Genomic DNA, 26,967 nt, shown 5'->3' on the forward strand with positions numbered 1-26,967 from the left:
GCAGGTCAGCCGTATAGTATATACGTATACTTATAGTAAATAATTAAATGTCAAGTATTTTAACATACTGCTTAATAAAACGGAAAAAAAAAAAAGATTTAGTATTATTTACTAGCTATCATAGGTATAGAGCACATTTTGAGGTGAGTTTTTGACCGGATGGGATTTTTAAAGCGCGTTGATCTCGACGGCTCATTTTGGGGGCTCCGCATGTCTGCGCCTGGAATTCTGTGCGCCCTCGCGGTGCATTCATATTCCATTACCCCAGCCTTGCCTCGATAGGGGGGTGCTCGCCCGATGCCATTTAGTGCTTCACCCAAAGGTGAGGCTGACACGTTACTCTTCCTTTTGTTGTCGAGCGCATATTTCCAGCTGGCTTGGTCATCTCCCCCCCCCCCCGAAAGGTCAGAGCCCCCCCGCCGCTGCAGCCTTTTGGCCCAGGTGAGCCTCGTAACTCCCCGTCACTGTAACTCCCGCAGTCGCGTGGGGATTTTTTTATTTACAGGTTAAGCTCGATAACAAAGTGCGGCCTCTTCCCTGAGAGTGAGAATAAGGGGATCAGAGCTCAGCTAAGAGGCAGACCGGGGGATGGGAATGCAAGTGTCTAATAAACAGGGACGCCCAGGATCCTTTTATTTAGCTCAGAGTCGGTGCCGTTTTAGCGCGATGAAAGTATGAGCCGCATATCATGTTTTGTCAATGGATATCTGGGGTCGTTTTTCAATAGTGACACATTAGAAAGTGATGATAGGCTTGATGAGTTTGTGTGTGCAGTGAGGCTTTCTGCATCCAGTATGCATTTAATGTTGTATATTTTCACCAAATGTCACCTTAATAAAAAAAACATGTGAGAGAGTCTTGGTGATAACAGACTGACACCCACGGTGTCAAGGAAATGGCTGCTGTCAGGCCTCAAAGAACAATATCTGATTTTGGCTAATCGGACGTTAATACTTGGAGTTAAAGGACAGGCTGTCTAATTGCCCTGGCGAAATGTTAAGAGGCCATTGCTAACGCACGTATCCACGTGAGACGTGAGCTCTGGGCTCCGTGATGAACTCGGGTATATGATTCGTTAGTCGCTCCGGGCGTTGACCACTGTCGGTGTTCAGTTTTATTTTGGGATTTATTTTGGGAGTTCCTACACTAAGGAACAAAAGTCCCACTCAGCCATATACAGTGCAGATAAGTCCTGTGGCGGTTGGTTGTTATAAATATCATCCTGCGTTTCCATCCATTGCTTTAAAATAACAGCCTAAACAAAAAAAAAAAGGATTTATTTGATGGATGGTATTTGTGCTCGTTTAAGTTGTAAAATCAAAACAATAATTTATCCAGGTTTCATTGCTTATAAGGCTCTGAATTATGAAACGTGCGCCGAACGTACAAGGCGGCTGTTTTTGGCCTGTTTTTGATGTATTAGCCTGTATTTTACAGGGACCCACTTCTTTCCTCTGAATTGTGGGTCCTAAGGACCGCCCCCCCCACCCTTCGCCATTTATACACATCGTCTTTGAATTCAGTTCAATGTTCTGAATGGAGCAAAATGTTTTCTCGGTGTGGGTTGCTGTGGAAACGGCTGGTCACGCAGCCCGAAGCGAGGCTTGAGGCGGCCGATGCACCTGGTGTTCGTGTCATGTGAACGTCGCTGAGCCCGTGGAGCGGGCAGCGGCCTGTGCCGAGCGCCTTCGCCGTCGGAGCCTTTCTCAGCCTTTAATGGCCTTCCGAGAGCTCTCCAGCTTCCCTGTCTGCTCCTTCGGCTTAGTAAATAAACTCACAAATTTGCCGGGTGTCGGTAGCGCATCAGGAGCATGCTTTAGGGACGCCGCTTCGGATCCAGCTTGCCTGGCACGTTAGTTACCGGGGCAATTTACTCGCTTTGCACCTACGATGTTATGAAGGCGTAATGTAAGAAATTAAGAATCAAATGGGCGAAGTATTTACAGACGGTCGAGGAGATGTTTGAGCATGTTTATGTTTAAATGTAGGAGTGAAAATTAAGGAGCGATTCTGCGACGGTTGGTGTTTTCTCACAAACACGGGCCGGGCTCTTCAGTCGCTTGAAAGGAGGCTGATATAGCGATTATATGGGACGGTGGTTCTCCCAGGCTCTTTGGGGTTCAGCACTGGGACGTGGCTTTTGGCACAGATCAATGTGGACCTTCCTGTGCTGCTGACGTTTATCTTGGAGTGGAATACGGATCCTGTGCAGTGTAGGTGATGGGGCGGGAGGTGCTATGGAGGGCTGATAATTAGAGAAGAGAAATATCTAGAGCAAAATCCAGCTTCTACATAATGCTCCCTGAAACAGGATCAAACAGAAACTAGGAATCCAGCAGCGGGTTTCAGAGCCGCTTTGGTCCTGCAGTGGTTAATCCCGGCCTCTCGGTACCTCCGTGAGCCGTGCTGCGGCAGGCGTCGGCGGACACGCGGCTGGGCGCCTGCTCTCCCCTCGCTTTCTTCACAGGGAGGTGGCAGTCAGCCCAACACAGTTTTCAGCACCATCTGTTTAGATTTTTTTCTCAAACATTTGGGAGGTACGTGTACCTCTGACGTGCCCTGTCACCCCTTAGCCCATCCCAGGCACCAAGAGCTTCATGGTGTGAGAGAATCCATAGGGAGCATTTAGTCACCCCCCCCCCAGCCATGAAGTGCTGGCTGCATAATGAGCGATGTGTCTTCAGGGAGTCAGGGGGGCTTTACCAGGGAGCAGGCGTGGTGGCAGGATTATGGAGGATCGGCGCCGCCGTGCCGACCCCCCCCTCAGCTCTGTTTTCGGGGGGCGACTGCACTTTCAGTGCCTGGTTCGATGCGTTCCATGCGGCTTGGGACCGTCGGGATCTGCGTTTCACCACGGTAACCAGCCAGCCGGACCCCAGCACCGGGGCACAGTGGTGTCACCGACAGATGGTGTCTGTTGTCCTTATTTCTTGAGGTTAACTGCGGCATTAGGTGGAGTTAGAGGGACGTGCTGTTTTGGCTGTGAGGAGGCTTTGCAGCCTGCAGCCGATGCACCTACAGGAGCCAACAGGTGGCTCTGGACTAAGACGTGGTTTCCATGGGAGCGTGTGAGGGGTGGCACATCAGCACCCAGTCACGCTGAGATAAGGCGGGCCGGTGCTTGCTGCCTCCCTTCAAACTCTGTCTAATCTGGCCCTCATTTCCAGCATGCTTAACTTTGTCTAAGTTAAGTGCTTTTTTAGCTACTAAGTGAACATGACGAGGTCACTGTTTGCTGAGAAGAAAAATTATTTTGCCCAAGTGGCAAAAAGTATGAAGGTTAACGTGCCGCACTGAGTGAGGATTCTGTCTTTCTCTGTCTTTCACCTTATTCTAAGTTGTTCTGCTTTTTAAAATTTTGTAGGTCTTTTTCCTCCATGAAGACAGTCAGAGCAACATCTCCCCTTCATTCTGAGAGTAATCTTTAAGCAGTGAGGCAACACACAGGTCTGGGGCAAGATAAAAGTTGACGTTTTGAGCAGGCCGGCTTAGGTCTCCACACTCTGTTAAATCTTCTCCTGACTGTCAGATGACCTCATTCACCCTATAGATATGGCGTAGCTAATTAATTAGTGCTTTTTTTTTTTTTTTATGAAAACCATACACACTATTTTATGCCCGCATCAAAGTCAGCTGTGATTGGTTCAGCTGCCTGTCAGGGTGGGAAACGCAGCGCTCCCAGGTGCGTGTGTGTAAACAGGTGTAACGCTGTGTCCCGCGGGCTTCCTCCATCGGCAGAATGATCTGCCCTCAGCATGCTCCCGCTTCTTTATTATTTTCCAGTGTGGCACTCTGCTTCTGTCTTGTTCGGTGCTCTTTTGTGCGATCCGGTCAGCCTTTGAGGCCGGGTGGCGTCTTTCCTGCCTGACGCCTCAGCGCTTCACGGGCAGAGACCAACTACGGCGTGAGATAATTTGATCGAGCGGCACGCTGTGACATCGCTGCCGATACCGTCCCCATTAACGGTGCCTCGTCCCCGGTGCCTTCCAAGACGGCGGCCCAAGGACGGTCGCTGCTCTAATGAATAAACCACTACGAGTCCTGGGCTCACGTTATTCCCACGTAATTAAGACTGCAGCGGCCATCATGTGACTGCCAGCACCTGCACCCAGAGCAGCCAATTACTTTCAGTCTCGCTTATTTGTGCGCCAGCAAGCAGATCTCCCGTGTTGGGACCGTGACCGTTGTCGCAAGGTATTGTGGGAACCCCCCCAGGGTCTGGTTTTGGAAGGCTGGTGGTGTCACCGTGTTGCGGGGTCCCCAGCCCGTGGGTTTGATCCCATCCAGCTGGCGGGGCTGACAGCGCCAGGATGCGTCCGTGAGGAGAGTTACCGGCATGCGGCGCTATTAAGATGGCTGTCCGCTCTGAGCGACAGATACTCCTGAAGCTCATTTCGGGCCTGTCACTTCTCCGAGGACGTTTCATTTCTCTTAAATGAACACGTCAACCAGATTGTAGCTCCATTGATAAAATTTGTGGCTAATTGTTTGTGGGATTCACGACACTGCGGCGTTTAAGGTGTCGATCGCGGCAGCACGCGGAACCCGGCTGACAGAGGGGTCCACTCCCAACCCCTAGCGATGCCGGCTTTGCGGTATCCATAACCGTGCTGCTTTTCCTGGGGACCCCGACTGGCCAATTGGCAGAGTGGTAGCGCTGATCTCTCCCTGTTCTGATCCTTGTAAGATCAGGCCAAGGCGAAGAGGCCGGCGTCAGGTGGGATCACGCTCTGAACCACGCAGCGATGCTGCGGCCGACCGAAGCATGGGGCCGGTCCCACCTTGGCCCTGGTCTCCCTCACGTTTCCCCGCCCTGCTAGCCTTCGCCAGTACTCCCACCTCCTCTTGGAGGCGAGGAGCCGGCAGCCCCGCACACCTCTTTGGCGAACACTTCATCAGGAAAGTTTCACCTCGCCTGTTTCCCATGAAATGGCGCCGTGTGGTAATGTGGGTCCCGGCGAGTTTAAGGGATCATTAAGAGCCGCCGCTGATGGGTGACGGCAGATTAGCTGAACCTTTCTAGGCTGCTCCAAATTATTTGTATAATAATATTCAATGTCATGCAAATAGGAGGAACTGTGATAAACCTACAAACAGAATGTTAATTATACTATATACTATATACTATATATGATCATTACGACCTAACATATATAATAAACAAGTTGATATCATGCCCCTTCTGTGTGATGTGCATGCATCCAGTGAATTTTTGAACATTATTGATTTTGATTTTTTTTTGTTTGAACAACAAAAACAAACCAACCAGCCAAAGAAAACCTGCTGCATTTTATGTTTCTTGGTGCGTTTGAAGAGGGTTCCTCTGACTGCGAATCTTATATTTGGTCCGACTCTGCAACACTGCCCCAGCCACACGCTTACATTATATTTCCGTTGCTCTGCTTTCTTATGTTCTGCTGAAATAACATAAGTTTCTGGTATGGTTAAAAGCCAGAAAGCACAGTGGCACGCTCCATGTTTTTATTAGTCCGTGGGACTGGCCCACACTTCTCTAAATACAGTAGCCCCCGCAACACAGTGTATCCCTGTGTTTTTATTTTCTCTTGTTCTGAGTGGAAGCACTGATGACTTGAACGTAACAAGTCTGCCCTACAGCACAGGTAATTAGGACAGGTAATTAAGTGGACTGAATCGTCACCCCATTTCCCGGGATTTTGCTTCCGCTGCCACTTTAGTGATTTGTGAGACCTTTAAAATGATTTTTCTCCATTTTGCAGGAGTGCCTGTCCATGCATGAGATCCAGTTTCTGAAAGAACAGTGTTTAGCATTATTATAAATAAAGATAATCCCTGTTTAACTTTTGTATGTTTATATATTCTATTTTTCCGTCAGTGACAGTATCCTCAAAATATCGTCCTGGGTTTAAAAAACCTTAAAATCCCTTGCAGTGTCCTAAATTATGCCGCCTGTCAAACTATGGAAAGGATATGGTTCTGTTTGCCGGATCCGATGCCTCGCCTCGTGAGCGTGGCCTCCGCGAGGAGCAGGAGCCCCGGCTGCCTTCCATTTGGCTCCGTGATGGGAATGCGGAGAGGCCTGTGGCCGGACGCGGCCTCCCGTTCCGAGCGAGGCATCCCTGTGCATCTATGGCTTCTAACCCCGGATCTGCCAGTCATCAGTATTTAAATAATTGCAGTAATTGCCATCTCTTTGATGCCTATTAACTGAAATGCTGTAGTTTTCCGCCACATTGAGTCGCTGGTGGCGTTGAGGCGCTCAGGTGAAAACCCTAATGGCGACTTGTGAGAGAAACGGGGGGAAAATAGTTCATAATTATTATTTATGTACCTGGTGGGTGAGAATGCGGCTTTACGCTTGATCTGTTTATGCAGAACCTGTTATTTTTTATTATATGTGTAGCTGGGGTCTTTTAGGTGTCCGTTCGGTGCGGAAATTTGAACTTACAGCCTTATGGTCGTAAGTTAAACTTTTTAATTGCGTCTCTGGAATAATGAAAATAAGCGGGGCTGGGACTGAGCATTACGGCATGGTGGGAGCAGCTGACACCGGTGTCCTTCTCAAGCACTGACTCCTCATCTGCATTAAACAGGCCCACTCTTCTGGCATCCGCACCCCTCCACCTGTAATTTCAGCTGATTACAGGCCATCTAGCCCCCCAGCAGAAGGAGATATTTTTTCCCCCAAAAGCTGCCCAGAGCCGGCCTGCTGTTCCCTTGACCGCAATGGCTGTGTACAATAAGTTTGCATGAATTACAGGAAGCTAAGACCTCGTCGCTCTCAGTGGGGGGGAGGGGGCTAGATATGATCAAAACATCTTTGTAGCCTGTTCTCTGGCTGTCCTCCATTGGTAATCAGGGTGCATCGGCATGCCGCTCTGATGTTATGTGGCGAAGCGGCACAGTGGCTTTTTTCAGGTTTCGCGCTGCTGATTGACGGCTAGCAGCTAAATGGGGGCTAATAGCCGCGCTCCAGCATGAGCCGGCGCATAGTGTAAATCACGCCGCGCTCGTCAGCCGCCGCCTCCCTGATCGGGTTCACGCGCGCTGACACGGGCCTCCATCTGTTTATGAGGGAAAAAAAAAATGAATGGATCTTTATAGATGTAAAATTTTCAGTCATCTAAGGCACTTGTGATAAACAAATCCACATGACTGAAATGTATAAATTGTGGAGAACTGAGGGGCTGAAATACAGGGCGTCACTGTTATTTTCACTGTTCGTTTTGGACTCTCTGCTGTTTCTCCAAACTGTAATGGTGAGGCTCAGATTAGGGGCCGGCTTATGTTTCCCATTTAACGTGTTAACCGTCCTAAAAAGCGGTTTTTACATTGGTTAAGAGCAGACGTGAGCCTGCACTTTGTTGGACCCTAATGCTGATCTCCTGTTAATATTAACGTAGCTGCTGCGCCTCATGCCGGCCTCGGAGCCTCGGGGCCTCGGAGCCTCGGAGCTCTCGGGGCTTTCTTGGCTGTCAGCTGAACTCGCTGCTCCGCAGTGGCGGGGCTGACTGTGAGCCTTAAGAACAGGGTCTGTGTGCCGGGCTGTAACCAGAAGCCATCGGAGGACATGTAATTACAATTTACTGTGTGTATTTCTATGAGTACACTAAGACGCTAAGTCTTTATTCTGTGTTTTATTAAATGTCTATTTAAGCATATTTAGTTCAGCATCAATCGTGTGCATGAAATACCCTCACCTATATTTCTTTGTGAGACGTACATAGAATCTACTTTAATATGGTATATACGTCTAGCTATATACCAACAGAAAGCCAAAAAGAATGTAGCCAAATCTTCTGTCTCGGGATTAAGGCACATAATTAAATGCTGTAATTGTACACAGTTGCTCACTTATTATAATCGCAATGGTTGGAGTTCTGCCAAGGCAGAGCATTTCGCCTTAACTTACCTCTTACGTTTCAGGCCCCGTTTATTTTTCAGGGGATCAAACACACGCTGTGTTAGATGGTGGGCCGCACAGCTGTGTGGCACCGGTAACCAAATTAGGGGAGAGCTGAGGGGGCTTCTGTGGATGAAGGCGAATGCAGCTGAGAATTAGTCTTGCTGACAGCATTTATGTAATTTAATCCCACCATCTGGAGGAAAATAAAACTAATTTAAAGTGCCAGAAAAAAAAACAAAGCAACGCAGCAACAAAACAACAATCAGCAACAACAATGAGAACGACTTGACAAGGGTGTTCTGGAGATTTTATACAGGACCCTCAGCGTTTCTGAGTTTTAACACAGACACAGGAAGATTCTGGAATTTTAACACAGATACCTGAACATTTCAGAATTTTAACATTTGCACTGGAACATTTTGGAATTGTCAAACAGACACCCTGAACATTTTAGAATTTTAACATTTGCACTGGAACATTTTGGAATTGTAAAACAGACACCTGAACATTTTAGAATTTTAACATTTGCACTGGAACATTATGGAATTGTAAATGAGACACCTGGACATTTCAGAATTTTAACTTTAGCACAGGATCATTCTGGAATTTAAACAAAAACCCCAGAACATTTTAGAAATTTAACAAAGGCAGAAGAACATTCTGGAATCGTAACATAGGCAGAAGAACATTCTGGAATCTTAACATAGACAACTAAACATTACAGAATTTTAAAATAAACACCAGACATTCCAGAATTTTAACATGGATCATGGAAGCCCCAGGCCTCTAGCTGAAGTTAAGCCAAGCGCACAAAATAGTATTGTATATTAATATTTGGTTGACCAGCCCCACCCTGCTCTGAGCCTCAGTTGAACTCGGTCATGAAGTTCTGGGGTGTTTAGGTATGTGACTGTGGGTGAATTTTTGCCTGAATATTAGCCCAGGGAGAAGCCACCTTTCAGGCGAGGTGTTCAGCCTTTGTGTCTTCAGTAAACATCCAGCAGCATAAATCAGCAAGGAAACTGTGTGCAAAGTTACTTCACATACAGATCATGGTAAATGACTGTGAGTGCTGGTAGATTTGTGGTGTGGGGGGGATGTTTTCATCAGGTGTAAAAAATGGTCTTTAAAGTTCATCCAAATTTAATGTTGATCCAAAAAGCAAAATGTCCGTTTGGTCTTAAGTATTTAAAAAAAAATAATTAATAGCAATGATTGACTAAAGTATAAGATAATAGTGCACAGATAAATCAGTAAATAGCAGGAATTATAAAGTAAAAATGAATGATTTCTCAAAATCTGGATGAAATGGTGTCCTTGTCAGGAACATAGTTGCAGCCTTGCAGTAAAATCATACAGTGTAATTCTAATAAAAAAAAAAAATGTGGACACTGTAATACTTAATTCAGACCACAGAATATTCAAAGGAACCACACTCTCAGTAATGAGATGCAAAGTAATTAATAGAAAATCTCATTAGAATATTGTTTTGTAATTATACAGTTTATCGCTATATTTAACGTTGGCCATAATTGATGGCTTCTTTGTAATGTAAAGGGAACGAGCACATCTGTCATGTTCCCCATGAAGCAGCATGTCCGAAGCACCCTGTAATACTTGCACATGTTGTGACCTGTGTGCGCGCCGAGCAAACAAATGGCTCACCTTGGTTTCTGCTGTGGATCTTGGTTGCTCCTGACCTACATTCCATTAGTTACTGAGGGGTGGCGAGAGCCGCGTGTTCACATGGGCGTGTGTGCGTGCAGCGCGGCTTCGGCGTCCCTGTGGTTACGTGCTTGTGGTGTCATGGAGCCCCACCCCCTTCGCCGTTGCAGCAGGGAAGCCCCTCGCCGGCATTGCCTAGGCCCTCTCATGACCGCGAGGCCGCATAGCACACACCCCTTCGTTCCACACACACCTCTCAGACTATCAGCATCTCCGATAGAGTGATTCATGCATTTCTGTCTCCCATGATGCCAGCCCCACCCCCCCACCTGACAGATAATAGGAGACTGGTCCAGCTCCAGCACCGCCCCACCTTCCATGCAACTTCAACAGCATGTGAGTCCTGTGGCTTGCTGTCCAAACTGACGATTAATTACCCGTTATATTTATAGTGTGACTAAACGCTGTATTCTAAAGTTGGGGGGGAGGAGAACGAGCAAGAAGAAAAATTAAACATGACAAACCCGGGTGGGTGGGGGTGTTCAAATCTGAAAGTGCTGTGGATTACTGCAGCAGCCTCTGCGTCCTGAGAGGGGCCTTCCGGCCGGCTGCGGAGCTTCAGCCGAATGCCGAGCCGAATAAATGAGGGTGCGAGGCGGCCGGTGCAATGTGGCCAGTCCTCAGAGTGGCCGCCTCTGGAGAGCTTCGCTAACCCCTGACAAAGGGCCTCGCAGACGTGCTGCTGGCTGGGCCGCGCTCTTAAAGCCATCAAATGGCTCGAGTGGGCCACAGCGTGCCGAGGATCTGCACATGAATAACGCCGGCAGAGGGACGCCGCTCCTCGGCCCGTCTTCGGCTCGGCTCGATGGCGCCCGCTCCGGTTTTGGTCCGAATGGCCCTGCCGGAGGCTCACCCCGCCTCCTCCCAGCTTCACCTCTTGGCGCCTTGTAACGTGACCCACTAACCTTCCAAGCTCTGCCCGGCCAGAGACCCGTCGTTCATCCTGGCCCCGTGACTAAGCGGGTACAGCCTCTGTGGTGGTGACGGAATGCTGAAACTCCAGCGCGTTTAGCGATTTTTCCCATCCAAAACTCTGTTTGGCTCATCCGTCATCTGTTGGGGAGACGGCTTTGGCCTATCTTGCATTTTTCTGCCTGCGTGTCGGTGTGTGTGCACATAGGCACGCCTGGTCCTATATATATAGAACCGCCGAACGTCAGCTAGATCCATCCGTGAGCTGCCGTGCACTTTGTTGGTCAAATGGCTTCGATTTTTTTTCCCCGACAAATGAGTTCGTGTTCGTGTTTCTCTTTTGCATATTTTCTTACGCAGCAGAACAAAGACAGCCGCCGGGCTGGTAGTGGGAGGGGCCGCGGGAGTGCGGCTGTCTGTTCGACACAGCATCGCTTTCTCCTCCTGATTATCTGAACCGATAAGGCTGCTTCCTGTGCTCCAGGCCCCCCCACTGCCCCCCCCCGTTTCATCCTCTGGATTTCTTGTCGCTGCCAGAGAAGCGGCCACACTTAAAGACAGGAGACTGAAACGCTCGGCCCTCCAGAGCCAAGGGCAACAGTAACCTGATCCCTCGCTGTTTTTTTTTTTTTTTTTAATCAACGAAGCTCATTGTCAGGACACCCCTTTGTGTGCCTTTGCACTGCCCCCACCCCACCATCCTGGTCTGAGGGTCCAGGTGGAGCGGCCGTGCTTCGGGGGATGGTGGGGTTTCTGGGTGGCACTCTCCCTGTAAAAGAAAGGAAAAAAAAAAACAAAATTAGTATCAGATTAGAGCGGCCCCCCAACTTTCCCAGTGGCCCTGGGGCCGAGGTCGCTCACGTTAAGTGCTCCTTGTAAGCCCCAAGTTTAATTTTTCTGAGTGCTTTTGGTGCCCCCCCCCTCATGTGCTTCCCGGTGGTCCCACGGAGGCCAGGTGCCCGGCATTGTCTGCAGCCGCCCCGCACTCCGTCCGGCCCTAACGAGCTGCCGGCCGCCCAGGGCATCTCTCTCCCACTGGCTAAGTCCATTCCGCCATTTCATTAGCTCTCTGCTGGAGCAGGGGCTCGCTCCTCAGCTGACCCCTCGTAGGTTAACCCTGAATAACATGGCCCCCCTCCCTCCCCAAATGGCCTCCCACCCTTTTCACTATTTCAATACATTTCCCCAGCCTGGGAAACTTTGTGATTCCCACCCAATTCAAGGCTTTTTTTTTCCCCGTCCACACAGGAGTGCGTTAGGGCAGGTGCCTTCCGTTTGCCGCTGAGCCGCCGGTCCGTGTTTCACAGCCCCGGCGTTGGCGATGGCTCCCGTCACGTGATGCGGTTTTAATGTGGTCCCGCCCAGGTACCATTGGCCCCATCCGCCTGACTGATGGATGGTCTTCTCTAGCCCATTATCTTTAATGAACACTTGCTGCCAGGCCTTTCCCTGCACACTTCTGTTTTAGATCCACTTTTCTAGACAGCGGGACACTCTTGTTTTTGAATAAATATCCCCAAAATTAATTAGTTGATAATGTGTTTGGTCGTTTAATGAAAATGACTTTCGCAGTTATTGTTCTCCTTTTTCCACTTTCCGCCTCAGCCCATCCCTCTCCATTCCCAGTGACCCCATTTTCCCATCCCCGCCTTCATCGTAACGCTGGCCGTATTCGAGCGTGTCACCCACCCGCACCCGGCGTGACAGAGCGGCAAATTTGCTTGCCGTTCGGGTGCTGTGGATGCCGGCGCGCCGTGATACCCGCTTGACGACCCCGCTGTTTTACATTGGAAATTTCCCAGGAAATCATCACATCCTTCCCCTCCGGCTGCCCGTTTCCACGGCAGAACTTGATCCTGATTGGTTCGGCCTAGTCCATCAGCTCAGTCCCGGAGGTCGTTCATTGTACCCACAATTCCGAGGCACAGATACCACCCGCACGGAGCTCCCCCCGCCCACCTGCTCTTCTCCCCTCACTGTCCTCCCGCTGTGGTTAGCTTATCAGATCGACACAAGGGCACATTCAGAAATTGCTCACCTCTGTAATGAATTCGGTCTTACTTACAATCACATGATATCCTTTTTTTGGGGGGGCCCCTCCCACACACATCCGGATTGTCTGTCAGAATAACGCAGCGTCAACAAGTTAATAAAACACACTTGAAAAGTGCACTTGGCTTGTCACAGTGAAGTGTGTCCTTCTGAGTGTAGAGTCACAAGACGGGTGTTAGTGTTTGGTTATGTCATGTTTTTTGTCTGGCTAAACCCTGGTCTTCTCTCTCATCTGGAGTCATTCTGGTCATTATGTCCTGCTAAGGCTGACTTTCTTTATTGTGCATATTTTGTCTAGAGTAGCACTTAAGGAACGGAGCGGGCCGTGGTTTCAAATCTCCAGTGTCACCGGCGTTCGTTTGGCAGTGGGAGCAGGGAGCAAAAGCTCAGCTACCCGGGCAAAGACGCAGGTCGGAAAGATGGGCGCAGACGAGGCTCTGGCGGTGCGGCACTCACAACCATCTGCTAAGCGGCATAAGCAGCTCAACGAAGGCACATCGTTAGTGGCCCCGTCGTTAGCGGGCCGCGCGCTGATGCGTCGCGAGTCGTCAGCTGTCGCGGGGCTCCGGGAGGCGTGGGAACAGCTCACACGTGCGGCTTCGTTATGCCAGACATGTTCCCACGTCTCCTGCATCCTGCCTGCCTCTTTACTCCGAACCACACGTTATCGCCTCAGCTTAGCGGAGCTCGTTCCGCTTGAGCCATAGGCCCGGAATTAGCTTGTTTCTCCTCTTCATCCCCACAACGTGTGAATTGTATTGTGTGTAAGGGACTCCTCGCCCTGTACCTTCTGACCCAGAGGCTCCTCTGACAGCCATTGTCCTCGGCGACTTCCGCCAGATGGCGCCTTGTAATTTGAATGACTGATTGAGTCGCGTTTTCTTCCCTCTCTGGTTATTTACACATTTTTCCAGTGTCAGCCGCCATGTGACATCACCTCTGAGCGCAGCCCGCCGTTGGCTCATCCGCTCACAGCGTCAGGAGCCGTGATTTATGATGTCATTTAGGGTATAATTGCCCCTCTGCTCGCTGCTTCAATCAGTCAGCCAGTCGCCTCGGCAGCAATGGGTCAGGCTGTGGAGTCACCACAATTAAAGCCAGCAACCATGTCCCAGAATACAGTGCGGCATCGCGCTGAAGCAAGGCTCCGTTTCCGTTGGCCAGTGCTTCTTTACATTGTATCACCTCTACGTGGCTTGATGGAGCTCACCACACCTTGGTAGAATACGCCAGTTGTGCAGTTGTGAATACGCCTTTTAAATCACTGGCTTTTTTATAACGGAGGGGGTCCGTTTGGAGTGAGGGGTGAGATCTCTCACTCTGACAAGCTGTTCCATGTTGGGTTGTGTCTTTGGAGCTGCTCATGTTTACACACCCCAGTGATCGGTTGGCATGCTTGCGTTCAATCAGTCAATCTGCAGATGTGGACAGGCGTGTTTTATCATGGCTTTTTTGTTTACAGTTTATTCCCAGACAACACTCATTAAACCAGCTTCACCTGGCATGCAGTGTCACTTAAGAGGCCCCCCTTTATTTAAGGCACGCTGTTGTCCGCATGACCGCACCCTCTCCCCACCTACCTGCTTGTTTCTCACCATGGGACTGAACACAGGTAGACACTCTAGTTGGTTGAGCTGGATGACAAAGTTTGCTGTGAAAGGTGGCGTTGGCGCTTGATTGAGAAAGCAGAGCTCTGTGGCTGGTCTGCAGGGCTTGTGTTTCTCAGCTCCTACCTGAGCTCCTCATCAGGACCTGCTGTCATTCCGGTTGGAATTAGACGCCCTGTCAGCCCTCGGCCGTCACCTTCATGTTTCGTTTGTTTTTTCTGTGTGTGTTTTTTGCATTTTTTCCGGGGCAGTGAGTGGCTCAGCAGGCTCAGTCTTCGCCTCTGCAGAATACTCACTTGTCCATAGGCCCCTGAGCATGGCACTTAACCCTCAGCTACAGGGGAGCTGCACGCTGGCTGAGCCTGAGCTCTGACCCCTGGGCTATGGAGAGCAAGTTGGAGTAGATGGAGAGAAGAATTCCAATGTACCCGTCCTCATACTTTTTCAAATGGCAAATAAAGCATTTCATTTTAATCTTTAATTTTGTGTTAAAGATGACTAGACAGATCCAGAGGCCATGGGATTCAAACTGGTTAAACCAGGACAAAGAGAGGCAGCCACGGACCCAAAACCACCTCTGTCACTCCAACAGGCCTCCTCAGTACACTGGTGAAGGAATTCCAGTTCGGGGTCAGTCACCGCATGAGGAGCTTTGTTGAGGTGGTGAGGTGTAGCGGGCCGCTAATTTCCCAGGGCGATACTCACTCTTACCCCTGGTGGACGGATCCCACTTTCCGGTTGCTGGCAGAGTCCTCATAACTGCCGAGTTGCACCATCTGCCACGGGGGGGCAATTTAAAAACAATGGCATGATGACACCCGGATCACGAGTGCAAGCACGCTGCAGCACTTGGCCTCAGTAAGGGGACTGACAGCCCGCTCCTCAGCTGACCCACCCAGGTTCAGGCGCCTAATGCCGGGGAAATGGAGCTTCCCCATTCCTCTGAAAATCCTGAGAGCCCAGTAACCGGCGCCGAAGTGCGCAGAGAGCCTCGTCAGGGTTCTCCTTACAAGGAGGCCACTGGCATCATCTCTGGACAGGAAATCTATCTATACCGCCATGTCATTGGGGCTGCCTTGATTTCAGCAGGCCTCTGCCTCGTTACTGAAAGTATTCCTTCCACAGGTGGTTTGTGGGTTCATGGTTCCCGGCCGTGGGAAAGTGCTGGAAGGTGAGCGTGAAGGTGCCCCTCCAGGTGCAGGTCAACACAAACCGGTGAGCGAATGTCAATGTTACCGCGGCCATTCGGCCGTCTGCTGTTTCCCTCCCTGCTGACACGAGGCGTTTCCTGTCTGAGCTGCGCGGTCTTTCTTTTGGTGGATAACCCGACCGTAGCAGAAAGCGTGGAAAGCGGCCGTTTGCTCTCTCTGAGCTGAGGTGTGTCACACCGTCAGGGTCATACCCTGGTAAAACACAGTGCGATCAGCCATAACTAACAGAGGGTGGAGTGTGTGTTTCTTCCCTAAGGTTATTCATTTAAACGTGTGTCTGACATGGGGAGCGAGTGCCGGTTGAGAGGAAGCCCTGATACAGGGCACAGTTCATCGCCGCCCCTGAGACTTTGGGCTGAAAGGGGAACTGCCGGGTGTCGGGCTGGACCGAATTCCAAGGGGCCGTTGTAAGCTCTCCCCACAACAGATGGACACTCTGGATGGGGGCACAGCCTTGGTGAAGGTGCCGTTTTGCACTTCCGTAAATATTTGGCACTTTGCAGCTGCTGACTTAGGTCTTAACGCATGAACATACTCAGATTAACAGGCAAGTTCCTCCAGACAGTAAACCTGAGAGATTTCCTTCCGATCAGCTCAGCTGGGGCATTAGTAACCTTTGGACTGACTCTATCTCTCACCTTAATCAGGATGAACCAGTTCCTCATAGTAATCTCATAGTTTCTTATGCGATTCAGTGTCTGTATCTTTATAGTCATCTTGTATTTTGCTCTGTAAGGAGGAGAAGCTCCGAGTGACTCAGGAGACAAGTGGCTGACCTTGGAGATTCCCAACCACACGGCATCCAACAACATCTGTGCATGTTTAGAGTCGCTTACAAACTATTAAAAATACAGACGGCCTCATAATCTCTTCATCAGCTCACCCCATGGTTCCTGAAATAAAAAAAAAAACGATGAATCTGTCTGAGGTTTAGGGGAATTAAGGCCCGTGTTCCAGGTCAGCATGCCGGGTGAGGTCACCTCGGGGCTCGGATCCACATGCGCCTTCTTTGCGTTGGTGGAGGATATTCTGGTATCCATGTTTCTCTGGTCCTTACGGCCCAATTGAGCCCCCCCCCCCCCCCCCCCCGGTTGTTTTCTCCTGCGGTCTCAGTGTGAGCGGAGTTTATCTCCCCGCTGCATTGCCTGCAGTTATGCGGCTGGAAGCTGAGCACAGGGACACACGAATGGGGAGGGGCACTGGCAGAGGTGCTTATTTCATTGTGGTATGTTTCATTATGAAGGGGGAGGGGCTCTCTTTCCCCAGGACAGCACTCTTCTGTCTCGCTTCCAGGTGAATGGGAGCGGCCCGTTGTTTGCGTTCGGCTGGGTGGCTCATAAATGGGCTGTTATGAAAAGGTAACGGGCTCCTGCCCGGCCTTGATAGATCTCAGCGCTGGGAACCATTTCAGAGGAAGGAGGAGAGTGCAGAGGCTTTATTTCATCAGCAGGAAGGGGCCTGCGCAGGCGCTCCCTGCAGCGGAGCAGCCCGGCTTGCCCGTGCCCGGCCCGTCGCACGCCTGCTCTATACGTGGGGGCCCCCGGTCATCCACTGAAGCTTGATGCGCCATTTGGGCGGCTTCCAAGATGGTCGCCGGCTGAAAGCGAGCAGTGAGTGTGTAAATACACCCTTCTGTGCGCGCCAGAAAAGCAAAGGTCTGCTGAGAATGACTCATTAGCATCGGCATGACATCCCAGGGCCCGAAACTTATATCTTGTATGAGCGTTTCAGCATTTGGAGGAGAAGCTCTCTGGCGCCGCAGCAAAGATCGCATAAAATAATTTCTGTAACAATATTTGCTCCTAAGTCTGGCTCGCATGCTGGATGCAAGACAGGGGGCTGCCTAGTTTAATGAATAACGATTTAAGATTTTCCTGTGACTTAATGTTTTTGCCCCCCCTCAAGACTCCAGCAGCCATGAGGTTGATCTCCAGCACCCGGCCGTAAGACTTGCAGCAATCAGACATTTTTTTTGAGGTAATGACCACGACATCAGAGATGAATGCTTAATTAATCATGCGTGGCCACCAGCCGACCTTGTGAGAAGATATATCACATCCGTCTCTGCATATTAATTATCAATGAGAGGCACACGGTTTTATGAGTGATTTCACCTTGGAGATATATGCTGAAAGAGAGACTTCTGCTCAGCCGGGTGTGAGCGATGACCCGGAGAGTGCCCAGTCACCCCAGGCCAGCCTAGCCTGGCAGCTAAACCAGTGTGTTTACGCCCACGGGACGACGAGTCGGAACCCTGTGTCATGGGCGCTTAAAAAAGGATGGGAATTTTAATGCAATCTCCACTTCACATGTTTCTGCTGTTTCGTTCATGCAATGAGTCACACCCAGCCAGTGGGGGAAAAAAAATGCATTTCACAGTCTGCATGATGAGGGATGTACCTGCAGAGCATGCTTCTCCATACATGTGTGTTTTTTTGGTGTATGCATCCTGTGAAGTTACATATCCTGCCTGCTTATAGTCTTCAGTCGTGCTTTGTCTCATTTCCAGGGCAAAGATTAATAATTTGACAGTCACACAGCCCCATGTCCTTAATTTCATATTTTTGCAAACCAATTGTTTAATCGGATTAATTTTTTTGAAAACAGTTTGGAAAGATGGTCCCACTTGTATGTAGTCAATCAGTCTGTGCAGTTTTGAGTCTATATGAGACTTAGAAAATATTCTCAGAATCCGTTAAGTGCTTTTAGCTGGGGAGCAAAAGCCATATTTACTGATTAATTTATGTTACTGCGACATTAAAGGGGTGAAGATTCATGACACATTTCTAAATAGGAACTCCAACTTATGGGAAGCGAAGTGTACAGTGAGGCTTATATGATGAATTGCGTACTGTAGTTTATATGAAGTCGGGGCTCTCTGTGGTGCTCTCTTACATGCCACTGATGCCCACAGTACAGTAATGGCTTGAAAGCAATGCGAATCAAAATGGTCTGGTGGCTGTATGGAAGATAGGCGTCTGACATGCGGTCCTGTTGTATGGCAACGCTGTATGGTATTTTAGCTACACATGTTCAAGGAACCGCAAACGATCCCCCATAAGGTGAAAAAGGTTTGCCCCGTGGGCTGCGATTGGGGGGAGCTGTTCCAGGCAAAAGTTTTCTCTTTACATCTGTAACTCTGGCTTTCCCATTGCTGGGGCAGAATATTAGAGACCTCCTGGTACACTTTGGTGGGGCTGAGCACCTCTAGGGCGCAGCGAAAGATTAATTTCCTATTAAATATCTTGCCATTTGGGTTTGGTGACGCCCCTGGTGCACTGACCTTTGGGATTCCGGCAAAGTCCCACTAAATCCACATAGTCTGGAGTTTGATGGCCCCCGAAGGCTGTAAAATCATCACGGTGGGATTTTTCTGCTCTTTGATACCCTGCTCTTACTTTAGGAAAGCAAGGGGGCATTGTTTTCACAGTTTAGTGCGGGGTCAGTGGGGACAGCACCGCCGGACATCACGGCAGTGGGGGGAAGGCCGTTCTGTCCGAAGCATCTGGGCTGGAGGGGGACGCTACATTTTTGAGACGGATCCACTGGACCTCTGTAAACAGGCGTCCAAAAATGGGGATAATCCGGGCATCACAGGGAGCACGCCCCCCCCACCTGACCTGCCTGACGCTGTGTGTTCAGTGAGTCACTGCGATGTTTCCAAAGTCTGAAAGCCCCCCCCCACCATATAACACCCCCTAACAATGTTCAAAGGTGCTGGGTCACATTGCAAACATGGAGCAAGTCGTCTCCTCTTTCTGTCAGGCATGTTGTCGATTGCCAGGCTGCGCCCTTCATGGTCAGGATGGCTACAGGAGCAAAAGAGCCGACGGTGGCAGCATCAAAAGTCTTGAACGCAGAGGAACCAGAAGAGGATTTCATTGATGACTGGATCATAAGAGTCCCCAGATTCCTGTGTGAAAATAACCTGCTCTCCTCTCGGGTTGTTAAAAGCCTCGAGTTACACCGACTCTGGTCGACTAATGTTGACTTTTAACCTGATTACAGTAGCGTAATGAGGTGCACTTTACATTAAGGTGTCTGCATGCAAATTAAATCTCACACACTCCTACAATAATTTCCTACAATGAAAAATCACCTGACATGTTGCCTTTGGGGTCAGTTTGACCCCAGGGTAAGTGTGAGAGTGATGGGGGGTATTAGTAGATCTGTACAATAGAGCATAATGCGACATAAGTGTCTTTACAGAGTAGTTTAAGGTCCTGGGCTGTGTCTGCATTAAGACTGTCTGTCCATCCAAAATCCCTGAAGACACCACGCGGCAGGGCTGTGCGTGATCGTTCTGATGTTCTGGACTGGGCCAGCGCTGAGCCCAGGAGATAAGTAGACAACCTGCTGTTTTCACCAGCTTAGCACGGCAGCCTCCATAAGCTGGGACACAGCCGAATCGAACCGATCCACAGGACCACTGAGGATCACCCGTAGTCAGGAACGTGTTGTCTTGGATACGATGATTCTCGTTTACACCATCAGTAGGCTTGGCGGCCCTCTTAGTCAGCTGTTCTTTAGATAGCAGCTATAATGAATAATAAACATGTTAATGATTTTAGTCTACGTGTTTTTCACATCCTCAAGTCAGAAGAGTTTGTCTATTATAGACAAATACTCGGTGCTTTCCTGGGAATAGAATAATGTACAGGTAGTTCTCGCTTTCCGAGCTCCTGATTTACGAGTTCATATCTTTACGAGAATTTTCTGTGGCAAAAAATTAAATTAAATTTTTTTAATTTGCACGTAACTCAACATGCACTGCCCAAAAACGCTGTCTGTTGCCCGACTAATTTTTTAGATAACTTTGCTTTGCAAAATATCTGACTCTGCATGCCCGACTTGTAGCTTGCACATTTGGACATGCGTAGAATTACAGTTCACGCCACATTTTTTTCGATGGTGCCCGATTTGTGCCATTTAGTTTCACGATCCCGTTAATACACCAGGTTCCTTTTACGTACTGCTGTGAGCGATCTCCACCTGCTCAGATTGGGATACAGGAAGAAAAAAACCACCCCATCTGCTGAAAATCAAAGTGACCAAAATTGACTGTGAACGTTACAATTATAGCAAAGAAGTGCTCTTTGTTTAAATGTGCATATATTTTTAAGTAAATGTTAATTGTTATAGTATGTTTGTGTTTCCTTTGTTTATTTGTGAAATATTTATGAAAAATATTTTTGGGCTGGAACCAAAGTCATCACTTTTATAACATTCTTAGGGTAAAATACCTCCCACTTTACGAGTTCTCTGTTAACGAGAGATAATCTGAAATGAATTAGCTCGTAAAGTTGAGCACTACCTGTATGACCAATGATGTTTTTGTGATGACATAAAGAAGATACAGAAAATATGAGCAATGGCAGTGTGCATCATTGGGCTGTGTGTGGCGGTGAACCTGGAGATGAGCTGTCTCAGAGGTTTAAACGCTGATCTGTTTTCAAGACCTGCCTCTGCGCTCAGCGTGGCAGTTAACTGGAACATGTGCTGCGTGACGGCGCCCTGGGTGGCCTCCCACACACCGGGGGCAGTCATTCTAAAACATTCGCGATTTCTCTGGACGATGGCCGCAAGCTGAAATCCACGGTAACACAGATAACACACACAGACACACACTCAGTTAACCTCATGACTTCATCTAAAAACATTGCTACCTAACCACCATAGTATATATAAGAGCCGAAGCGCTAGTCTGTCGGCCGAGCCGTGCTGATTTGCAGTGTGTAGTGCACACCTGCCTGGGAGCAGGGAACCTAACACTATGGCTACGGCCTGTGTGCTCCTGCTACCCCCATTAAAGACACATGGAGCGTGCAGCTCCTCCGCCATTTCCTGCACAGCTGTGTCTGTGGGCCAGTCTGTTTTACCTTGTTACCGTGTCTGTTGTTTTCTTTTTTTGGGCCAATCGCACAGACCGTAACATGCCAGCTGGAGCACCTCAGTCACGTGCTTCTTCTAATAAGTTTGGAAACCAACAAAGAACTCCATTTTTTGTGTGTGTGTATATTTATATATATATATATATATATATATATATATATATATATATATATATATATATATATATATATATATATATATATACACACACACACACATACAGTGGTACCTCAGTTCTCTAACTGAACTTAGAATTCTAATTTCTTAAAAGTCGAACCAACCAGTTTGAAAAAAAATTACCTAGAGCTAGATCTGAATCTCAGAAGTCAAACCGTGAACGCCAACCTAAGATAACTTGTACGCATGGGGAAATGAGTCACGCGACACGTCTTTCAGCGGAAACAAAGGGTAACGCCTCAGTCTCAGCCTCACATTCGCTGTGATAGCATCGTGCATGTTTACACTAGCTGAATACATATATTTAGACAGTTAGACAATGATAGACAGTAACAGTAATTATTATATAATAAAATACATTTAAAAATAAAGATTTCTTATTCATTATTTTAATATTAATAATAAACCATTAATACATTTAATTATAATAATATTGTAGTGCAGAGCGGGGACGGAACGGAGACAAAGGCGCAGACGTCAGGGTATCGGGGAATACGGGGTTTAATTACAGGTACTGTAAGGCAGGCAAAACGCATACGGGCAATACAATGACCGGACTGGGGAAACAAACTGAAATGCGGACGAAATACAGAGGACTAATGACAACAAGCAGAAACAGCTGATCACACGGGGATTCCACACGAGGTTAAGGAGGGGGCGTGGCACACGGAAGGAGTGGACAATCGGGGCAGGACACATTGTTTTTTTTTAACTTTACACATTGTTTGGATACATTTATTTTCTTACTTTACAAATTACTGTTTTGATAAATGTGCTTAGATGTGTTTAGTACAGTATATGCTCTTCTTGTTTTATCCTGTTAATTTTGTGTTTAAATGCTAAAAAAAACATATTTAGGTGTAATTTTTTGTGGCCGGGAACCAATTAATTGGTTTTCCATTATTTCTTATGGGGAAAATTCGATCAGAACTCGAACTATTTAGGATTTAATCCGGAGTTCTGAGGTACCACTGTGTGTGTGTGTGTGTGTGTGTGTATATATATATATATATATATAAATGTGCGCACATGCATGCTTTGTAATACATGTATTTTTCACAGCAGGCTCTCCTTCACTGTGTTAATTAACTACGGACAACAATCCTTATGGCTTGTGGATGGAGTCCAGTACACAGATTGCAATTATTTCGATTTAGGGCTAATTTTTATTTATTTATTTATTTCCTTACATGCCGCATCTGTGTTGATAATGAGCATTTCGCTGCTTGACGCCGGTGACGGCGTCGCTGGTGTTATTCGCTGCCACAGCGTACACCCCCTGCCTGGCTTTATTTTTAGGTGCTTTACCTCATGCCGGTGGTCGGGGCCCTCCGGTGCGAGTCACACTTGGACCCCCTGGCCTCTGAGAGTCACCCAAGGTGCCGCCCCCGCCCCTCCCCCCTCATGAAATGTGCTTTCAGAGTCCTTCATTAAGAGATGTTTCCCCGGGTTTTGATGTAATCGCTGCAGGGCCCCCAGCGCCACGTGCTGCCGTAAGTGTGGGATGAATCAGTGCCAGGGACTCGGGTGGGACTCCCCCACGTCCCCCGTCCCCCCCCCCCGAGTCAGCCCAGCACTGGGGTGAGGACTCCCACGCACAGATGTACAAACCGATGAACAGATTCAATTCCGTTCTGTGCCGTTCCCCAGGTGCCTGTCAATTGGGCATCTAGTGTCCCCTTCGGCAGCCTCTAGCTGTTGTCATTTTATCGCCCAGCTGACGTTTTCGGTGGATTAATACTCCAAAACAAAGACAAGTCTCCACCTGGGTGGTAATGTACATACAGGGGAATTCTATGAACGTAACCAGACTTTGTTTGATTTCTCTTGAATTTCCTAAATTAGATGTTGATATTAGTATAATTCCAATGTTTGTTTTTGCCGTTAGTTTTTTGACATTGTGAACATGTAGCCTCGTGCTTTCGTCTCTCATCAAACCTGGCTGCAACGCAGTACGTTCCAAGCTTTCCAAGTACACCGCCTGCCCCCATTTCTACAGTGTGACGTTGGTAATCCTTTGTCAGGGGGGATGTAATTTGACAGAGGAGTAGTCATGTCTGCTGTCAGTGCGGCCTAACTGCCCCCATCGAATCGCTGCTCCTAGCCGTCAGACCAGTTTGGCTGCTTTGCCCAGATTGCCACTGTCTCTCACTGACGCCCTCTGCAATGTGTCTGGGTGCCTTATTGGTGCTGTAATTGCATTTAACCCCCCTGCCCCCCATGCAAGGCCAGACAGCCGGAGGAGTGCCAGGCCCTGGGCATGACTACACTGTCCATGTGTTTGGCTCCTGTCTCTGAACAGGATGGACCCCCCCTCTTTGTTACTCGGCATGCTGGGGTCATCTCTGATGTCCAGACACCTGTGACCCCCCTGCGCACACAGGACATACACACACCCGCCCTTGTTTTCACCTTTTCCCTCCCGTACGCAATGCTATTAAAGGTGCATTGAATGAAACTGACCTGTCCTATGACAATAAAGAGAGCGAGGCAACAGAACAGCACCTCAACCCCCCCTCCGCATAAATAAGGCAGGTGATGTTGCCTCTGTGATGCCCATGGCCCTGACTCCAGTGTGACAGGGTCTCTCATGGTCCAACCCAGACTTGGCTGGGGGGACGTGTGTGCCGATGGTCTCCATCACATTGGCTGCTCCGTGAACTTCCAGAAGAAACGGGCCATTTGGACCGGCCTATTTCAGGCTAAAGGCTCGTCTTTGGCAACCCTAACCCTCCCACGTCCTTCTCGCTGTGTTCCCAGCAGGAGGAGGTCCAGAGACGGGCCCAGAGTGTAGCCAAACCCCATCTCTATCCCTATGACCCAACCCAGTTCAGAATGATGTGTGTATGTGATCAGCACCTTCTCATTTCGCTACATGTTGCTTCATATTACGTTTATTTATTCCCCTGAGAGCAGCGCTCTCTCACCATAAGTATCATCCTCTGACCTTGTTCAAGGTGCCAAATGTGTATTTTTTTTACCGATAAAAATAAAAAAAAAATCTTAAATTGGAACGAGCATGATTTTTTTGTTTTATTTTTCCAGCAGTCGTGATCGGACTGTATGTAATCTGAGGGTTTTTTCTGTAAAGGGGCAGTTCGCCCCAAAACTGAAAAAGATATGTTTTAGGGGGGCTATAGTGCTATACTTATCCATCTAGGCTATTCTGTTGTTTAGTTTTGGACAAATCAGCCGTTGAAAAGTCGAGCTTCTTTCGAATATAATTATTTTTGTGGTGATTAAAATACATTTTAATAATTCAACAGCAATGTCTATTACCAGGAATCATGACCCGGTTATGAAGATAAGCCACAGACTTTGTAGTAAGCCGTTCAATGTAGGAACTATTTTCATCTAACGAACTGCACACACTAACTGTATCACTGCGCAGAAGATCACAAGCACCCTGGCGATTTTCTTCTGTGCAGTGATCGATGTGATTCTGCTAGTGATTGGTGTATGGATTTTAATAGAACAAAATAGTTCCTACATTCACTAACTTCTCTTATTTTTCACACATAAAATAAAAAATATATATGGGCTTGGGGAAATGCATTGGCCTGTCTTTAAAGGTGTGGTTCCACACTGGTGTGAAAAGGTCAGTATGTTGTCTTCAACTATGTGACACTTTGAACCTGAGGCATTAAACAATGTGTCACATAATCCGTCGGTCATGAGTGTGTATCTCTGTGGCTCTGTGTTCCTGGGAGAATGTCACCCACATGCTGTAATATGTAGTATAAAGTCCAAGTAAAAAATCCATGTCTTTATGTCCATGATTGATAAGCCGCTTTGATGGCAGATGGTGCCCGGTTCACTTTGGGAAGGAGACGGGGCATCACCTTATCGCTAAAGGCCCCCAAGCGTCTCAGGCACACCTGAAGTGGGAGGGGTGCTCGCTATCACGCCAGTGGCCCTCGAGGGAGGCCCCTGTTTCCCCGACGTGGTTTTCCTCAGCTGAGGGGCCCTGTCTGGTTAAAAATCACATGTGCAGAGCTGCACGCCCGTGTGCCGGTATCTGCGTGGGCTGTGGGTCATGCCAAAACACACAAGGCAGGTGGCATCAGCCTCCTAAACTCACTGTCCCTATTTCAGAGACTCGGGGATAATAAATGAAAGAAAATGCAGAATTGGTGATTGAAAAATCTGTAGTTTTACCCACGTGGTCTTCAGATTTGTCTTCATGTCTTTAGTTATTATTGTTATTGTTAGCTTGCTTTGTTGAACACACAATGAATTTTTCTGACTCAAATATATTAATTTCTTTTCTGATAATTATGCCTAGACTTGAAGTAAATAACTATTGTGAGCGCAGTGCTTTGTATCTGGTGTGGGTTTTCCTTTTTTTTTTTTTATGTTTTTTGACTGACCTGCCTGGTGACATTCTCTGACTGCAGTGTGTGTCACTGCTCCTGCCCGGGCATTTCTCGCCGCCCGTTTCTGCAGCCAGCCGCTCCCCCCCTCACTTTCCCTCTCTCCAGCCATCATGGGAAACACACGCCGGCATTTAGCCGCCGATCGCGCTCTGCTGCCGTCTGGTCGTGCCGCGGTTCAGCCTTCCAGTGATAAAACCTTTCTCCCGGCTCAGTGCCCTCGCAGTGCGGCCTACCGTACTGGCTCGTAAAGCACCGCGCCTCGCGGCTGCCTGGCCACCGTTACCCCGGGCGACCGTCCATGGCCCCCGGGAGACTGTGTGAGCCACATGGCCTGGGCATGGCATTAAAACACAGAGATAAACACAGAGGGGCCTGTGGGTGTGTGCAGGCGTGCTGCTCCAGTGACTGTGCTGCCGTCACTCACAGGGCAGGATACCATGTTAACGCGCTGAGATGCGTCACTTTGCGGGGGTGGGGGGGATGGGGGTCATATGACCCTTCCATCTAAGGGAGACCCTTACATTTGTCCCTGTCCCTGCTCAGGTATGTCCTTGAAGGGTGCCAGGAATGCTCCATGGACTCTGCTCCAAATGCACCGGCGTCAAAACCCGGCAAATCACATGAATTATTAATTTGACTATTCTGAGAACAGCTGAGTCTGATAATGAGCACTAATCTGGATATGGGTGCCACCATCCACCCCCGCCCCGCCCCCCCCACCACCATCCTGCTCTCCCCACTTCTTTGTTAGTGAGCCTCTGTCGACCTCCTCTACCTGCTAATAAAGGAGAATGTGCTGGTCATTGAAGCACGCCACTGATTACGCTCCGTGCTGTAAAAATGTACAGGGCCTGAATCCAGTTCAGCCAACTGTGCATCCAGCACAGTTTCTGGCAGTGGGTGGTCTGCACCCCAACTTCCAGGACCTCTCAGAGTCACTTGTCCCAACCCCGATAGGAGGAGGGTCTGCCCTCCTCATCCCGGTATCTTTTGCTGGCATATCAGGTGGTGGGGCCTCTCTCAGGGGATAGCGATCCGGACCCCGCTGGCTATAATGGGCCTCATTGTCCTGCCAGTCTGACCTGGCCCATAACAGGGAGCTACTGCCTGTCATTATCTGGGGATGCATG

The 26,967-nt window shown here is 48.7% G+C and overlaps 1 protein-coding gene across 1 annotated transcript in view; it reads left to right on the forward strand.

Moving 5' to 3' along the window:
* LOC111845786 (teneurin-3-like) overlaps positions 1 to 26,967 on the forward strand; it is a 301,519-nt gene that overhangs the window by 144,567 nt on the left and 129,985 nt on the right. Inside the window, exon 10 of the mRNA XM_072707755.1 lies at positions 17,298 to 17,369. The gene's annotated coding sequence lies outside the window, so the exon portion shown is untranslated. The remainder of the gene's footprint in view (positions 1 to 17,297; positions 17,370 to 26,967) is intronic.

Source organism: Paramormyrops kingsleyae, chromosome 25 (genome assembly GCF_048594095.1).
Source record: "Paramormyrops kingsleyae isolate MSU_618 chromosome 25, PKINGS_0.4, whole genome shotgun sequence".
NCBI classification, from domain to species: domain Eukaryota; kingdom Metazoa; phylum Chordata; class Actinopteri; order Osteoglossiformes; family Mormyridae; genus Paramormyrops; species Paramormyrops kingsleyae.